Here is a 6,000-nt window from a genome sequence, read left to right on the forward strand (position 1 = left end):
CATTTGGCCTGGGTCTGTAACAGCCAGTATCCCTGGCAATTTTCTTTCTGTTCACTGGTTTTGTTTGTGAAATGAGTTGGTGCTGGTACCGGTGCACAGAAATGGCTGTGGCAGTATCCCTGAGAGCCTCGGTGATGCTGCGGCGGGCGAGGAGGTTGAATTCCTCGCTGTAAGAACAGTCGGTTTCCATCCAGAGAGCAGTCAGGAGATGGAAGGGTAGGTGGAAGGTGGGGAAGAGGAAAGAGGAATTTCCATTTTGCCTCTTGCTGTTTGCCCCTCCTATTGACCTTAAATTACATGGGCTTCCACCATGGCACTGTAAGATCACGTTTAACTCAGGATAATTAAAATAACACGGGCTTGTGAAACCCCATAAAAACCGGTCCTAATTCTTAACTTCATTCCAGTATCTGTCTAACACCACTGACTTCAGTGAAAGAAAGCTCCTGTAAATCCGAGGGGCTGGAAAGGACTAAGGTCTACCCAGAAAGATTCCTCAAACATACTTGAGAGAAAATATTTTCAAGACTCGTTAAAATCTTTTGTAGGAATAGGAGGCCTTTGGAAAATGCTGCTCCTGCAAATAACCAGTACAGAGAAGAGGAATCCTAAAAACCATGGACCCAGTTCTCCAAAGGAAGGTCTGTACCAGCTGAAGCACAGCACTGCTGACCCCTCAGCGAGGCAGTGCCCCGACTGCCTCTCTGCATGCACCGTCACTGCTCTGTTTTCACACCTTCCTTTACGTCCTGCAGAAGATACTTGCAATCACAGTCTTTTCATACACCTTTGCTGCCTCGGCCCCGTTGTACAGGATTTTGAGAAAGGTGATCATTTCATCTTGTTCCTAGTTTGAACAATTTCTAGGAAAAAAAAATACGAGCCGGTTTTCTTTCCGAAGCTGAGAAAATTCCAAGCAATCTCTAGAATTTGTTGTCTCCATGTTGTCAACTTCAGCTTTGTGGGCTACCACCAGACCCAGCAGCCACCAGTGACCATGAATTCAGTATTCTCTGTTGATAAATTACAATTTTATCTTTGTTTGGCTAGGGCTTTTAGTAGCCTGCCAACTCAAAACCATTACCTAATATATCATTAGAGGGCAAATATGTTCCCGTGTATGTCTGGGGCGTGTAAGCAGCTCCTACCAAAGCCTGGGCATTCCAGCATCCTGCTGAGGAAGGAAAGCAGTGCCCCAAATCGTTTAGACTGCAGATTTTTCTTTTCAAATAAAATATTTTTTGTTTTTCAAGGTCAGACACTTGGGGCTGTTCAGGTCACAAGACGCCAGAGGCTGTTTACTTTGGAAAACAAGGACAGCCGTGGTGGGAGGTGCTTTTAGCAACACCCAAACCTAGCGTTTTAAACCAAACAGCAGTCTGGCCAAAGGGCAGCTTCACTCATCCTTGCTGACACCATGACATAGAGGGAGAGCGTCCAAGAGCTGACTGACGTACATGCAACAGGAATAATATTTGGTATTCTCACTTAGGAACTCAAATACCTCAAAGCATGTGGGAGATCCTCAGATGAGAGGAATAAATATTTTGCATTGACTGCAGTCAGTGTTTATAGTGGAAAGTGATTTCTTGAAAGGCTGAGACAGTGCCCAGTAGTGGGTTGCATCTAAAAGCGTTTTGGTCATAGTGGAGCAGCACTTTTCCTACGCCCAGATGCCAAGTGGGATGGTAGGTTTTCCTCTTCCTTTTGGGTATTTTACTTCATCTTTCAGTTGGGTCAACTATGCAAACTATGGAGGTTTCTCCAAGTCAGATTTCCTTCTAGGTCATTGGGAGAAAAAGAGAAGAAATCAGTCTTTGAGAAGTTGATATCGAGTGGCAAGAAAAAAAACCACGTGGAAGGTTCCTGCTATTAGTACAAATGGAGGCACTTTTTATGTACAGTTTTTGCTTCCCTCCTGAATTGCATTGCAGGGCTGAGGCTGATCAAGGACAGTTTTGCTTCCCCTTGCTAAGTGGCCAAGCCTGCTCCTTCTAGGACTACAGGACTTCTCATATCTGAGGACAGCTCGTCTGGAAAGGCAGGGTCTCCTAGACCTTATTGAATCCACTCTGGAGAAACCCTGCGTCTCCAGCCATTTCAATCCCTTGCTGGGTGGCCATGCATGAGTTTATAATGCTGTTTAAAAATGTATGTGACTTTCTGTATGTGGATTCTTTTTTCATCCTAGCTTTCTCACCACAAACCAAAATTGCCATAGATAACTACTTTTCCTCTGCGAAGACATTTGTTTCCTGTTGACATTTAATTAGTAGATACATTCTGTGGGTCAAGTTAGAGGGCAAAAATAAAAGTCAATTTTAGATGATTCAGCCCATTCTTAACCAGCAAAATGGTGTTTAGAAATGTTAAACTGCAATAAAAATCCACATCTATGTGGACTCACCCGGAGTTTCACAACAGCCGTGAGGATAGGGCACAGAGCTTCCTATTTCAAATGTCTTCAAAACATCCCTTCAAAGAATCTCTATTAGGTGTTAGGAGTATAGAGCCTGTGGCATCCAGTTACACAGTTTTGACCATTTAAGAGAGGTGAATAAAATAGGGTCGGTTTCAGGAGCGTACTGTGAATGGATTACTGTTTTAGCCCTGAAAATACACATTTCTTCCAGCAATATAAAAGTGAGGGGAGCATTTATGCCACCACTGTAGGAAACACACATCTCTTTTCTCCAATGACTAAACTAGACTAATGAGAGCTATCAAACTTGCTAATGACCGAGAGAAAGCCTTTCAGTGCCTTGCCCTGGTAAAACATTAAGTGTTTTCTCTAGCGTTAACTTCCGATTTGCACCAACGTGAGTGAGAGGCAAATGGGATGCAGCGTCAGCGTAACGCAATGGTCCGGGTCCTCTTCATGGCAGCAAGTGGATATGGTGAGGCAACCCCGGCAACCCCAGCAGAGAACCACCTCAACTGCCAAATGTACGCTCCGATTGAGCTTTACCTGGTGGATACGTTTCCAAATGACCTACATATTAAACCACCAGTTTTCCAGAAGAGGGAATACGAACTCTGCTGCTTTGAGTAAGGGAGGGAAAAAGGGCAAAATAACAGAGCTGAGACACTTGTCCAGGGGACCATCCTTGAGCTGTGCCATGGGGACAGAAGGGGAAACTGCTCTGACAGGCAGATCCCAAAGGTGAGAAGCCAGCTCCTGCTTTACAAATGCATACGCTGTCCTGGGCGATGAGTAATCTCAATGTGTTTGCCATGGTTGGACTTGATGATCTTAAAGATCTTTTCCAACCTAAACGATTCTATGATTCTATGATGCAAAGAAAAATCTGAACTCGATTCCACTCAATCAAAGAGCTTGTCCTTATCAAGACCCGCGGGCCGGGCGGTCGGCCATAGGAGGCCTGTGAAAGAGTCAGCCTGGATTTGTTTACAAGATGATGCTTGGAGGTGCCTTCGAATCAGCTGAGGCAACCATTGCTTTTAAAAGCCAGACGTTAGCTAATAATATTTATGTTTTGAGAGTAACAGGATAACTTGGGACAAAATGCTCACCTCCAGCTCACAAAGCGTTTTCATGCCTGGGATTGTGTTACAGTTTAGAAAATGCACGGCAAAGTCTCCGGGTTTGTTTGAAGACATGCTTGAAGAATTATATGGTGAAACGTTTCATTCTGGCTGTGAAAAAAGTTAATTCAAACCAACTAAAACGTCAGCCATAAAGATGTACAACATTTTTCAGGAAGCCTTGTCCACCCTGAACAAATGTTTTCATAAAAAACAGCCTGCCCGTAATAATCACTGTTATTGAAAAGACATCCCAAGGTTGCTGTATGGAAATATGTTAAATACGTTCTGAAATTCAATCTAATATAATTTCAACATTAGAGCTCATTCATAATCCTGTATTAAAAGCCTATGCAATTTTCATGAAATATGTCTGTCTGTGTAATCATGAATGCTGAATATTGTCATGGCTTTCCAGGAATTTTCAACCTCAATGCAGAGGAAAGAAAACTCTTCCAACTGGACTTTTACACCACTGAGAAGAAATAACAATAACAGATCTACACTTAAAATAAACATTTCTGGAAAAATACTATCTTTTAAAAGAGGCTGTAGTCTGAATTTCTGAATTTCAAGCTACCAGTAATACGAAGCAGGGACTTCAACTGTGCCTATGGTTACAGCCCCTTGCTTCGTGCTGTACTGGGAGCCCCAGTAGGAAGGAATCTGTTTACTCACACCTAGATTTAGAAAGTGATCCCTTCAGGTGGAGTTGGCTTCAACCCTGTGAGTATTTCTGTTCTGAACCCCCAGTTTACAACTGGATGTAGCTGTTACTCTGGTTATCAAGTCAAGTCTTGCCTAATTCCTCCTCATTTCACAGCACCACAAGTGCACGCAGCATCACAGGGGATGGAAGGGTAAAGAGAAAATTTTCAGTGTCGCTGTACATCTGATGTGCTTGTCTGAGTATGCTAGCTGCTCATCATGAATTCCTTTGTGTTTATAATTTTATAAAAGAATCAAAGCCTATAAAGTAGTACTTGCACGCACAAAAGGGTGAGGAGTGTGAAAATTCTGCTTCTCTCTCTCTAATGTTCCTATTCACTGATGGCTCTATGATATTTTTCCTTTTTATGAGAAACCTTTTTTTATTAGTGGAATATTGCTGGTTCCGTGGCACAACTTTAAAATGATAGGAAAAATTATACAACTGGGATCTCAATTATTCAGCACAGCCATTTTAATCCTTCGTGTTATTTGATCCAGTACAAGGTAATATACGTCTTATTTCCAATTAGAATACAATTCTCACTATATTCATCATCTATCGATGTCTGCTTTTCCATTTGCCAGAGACATGAAAGCCTGTGATTCAAAGGGTGCCATTCAGACTACCCTACTTGCGGACAATTATATAGTGTCAGCAGGGCCGCCTGTAGGTTTGATGCCTGTAGCCCAGGGCGGCTGGGAGCTGCTGTGTGCTTTCTTTCCTGCAGAGTTTCTCACCAGCTGCCAGTGTATTGCAGAAATGGTTCCTCAGTGCCTCCACCGCCCTGTGCCATTTGTGTGAGCAAGATCTCACAGCACGTTTGTCTGAGACTGCTCAGCTGCACGTGGCAAAAAGATCCCTTCTCACGGCCTGAGGGCCTTATCCTGCAAAACCCCTCACAGTCCTGTGTGCTCGGTGACCCTGGGCTTTGGTCCCCTTGCTGTCTTGGGGGCGAGGTGTATGGTGCACCAGAGATGGCCAGGAGAGGAGAATAGAGGAGAGGAGAGAGGAGGGGAGAGGAGGGGAGAATAGGAATGGGAATGGGAATGGGAATGGGAATGGTAGTGGATGAAACAAGAGTGTGGCTCTGGGCCATCACTGGCTGCCTGGTGCTGGGTGATGCTGGTCCTGCACCCCTCCTTCTGCTCCCATCCCCCCACTCCGGCCACTCCCTCATGCTGGTCGTTTTACACCAGCATTGAGCTGGTTTATCTTTCTGAAGCCACAGAAGACTAACCCAGCAAAACAGAAGCGGGTAGTTTGGACTGCTGAGGTGAACTGACTTAGAGCAGGGTGAGATGAGCACTTGATCTGGTAGCCAGGTGCAGAGGGAAGGAGGAGCAGGACTGGGAGGACTGGAGGAGGAGATGGTGGGGACAATGTGTCACCCCTAATGGGAGTGACAAGTTGCTGTGCTGTAGCATGTAACTTCACTGCTCTGCTGCTCTTTCCCCATCTATATAAATAGCTAACAAACCCCTGCTAATGCTTGCACAATATCTTGACAGATATCTTGAAAGCCTCCAGTGATTGAAAAGCTAATGTTGCCTGAAAAGCTGAGTGTCCCTTCCATGAGTTGGAGCAAGACACATGTGCTCAAGACTTATCCCAGCTCTATAGTATCAGGATAACACGATGTGAAAACGCTTCAGTATTCTTCTGGCTTCATTCATTCATATCCAGATGGTGCTGCCTCGAGGGGGCCATGCCGCAAAAGGACTTCCAAAAGCCATAGTTGGGCA

Source organism: Egretta garzetta, unplaced genomic scaffold (genome assembly GCF_000687185.1).
Source record: "Egretta garzetta isolate BGI_Z169 unplaced genomic scaffold, ASM68718v1 scaffold792, whole genome shotgun sequence".
Lineage (NCBI taxonomy): Eukaryota > Metazoa > Chordata > Aves > Pelecaniformes > Ardeidae > Egretta > Egretta garzetta.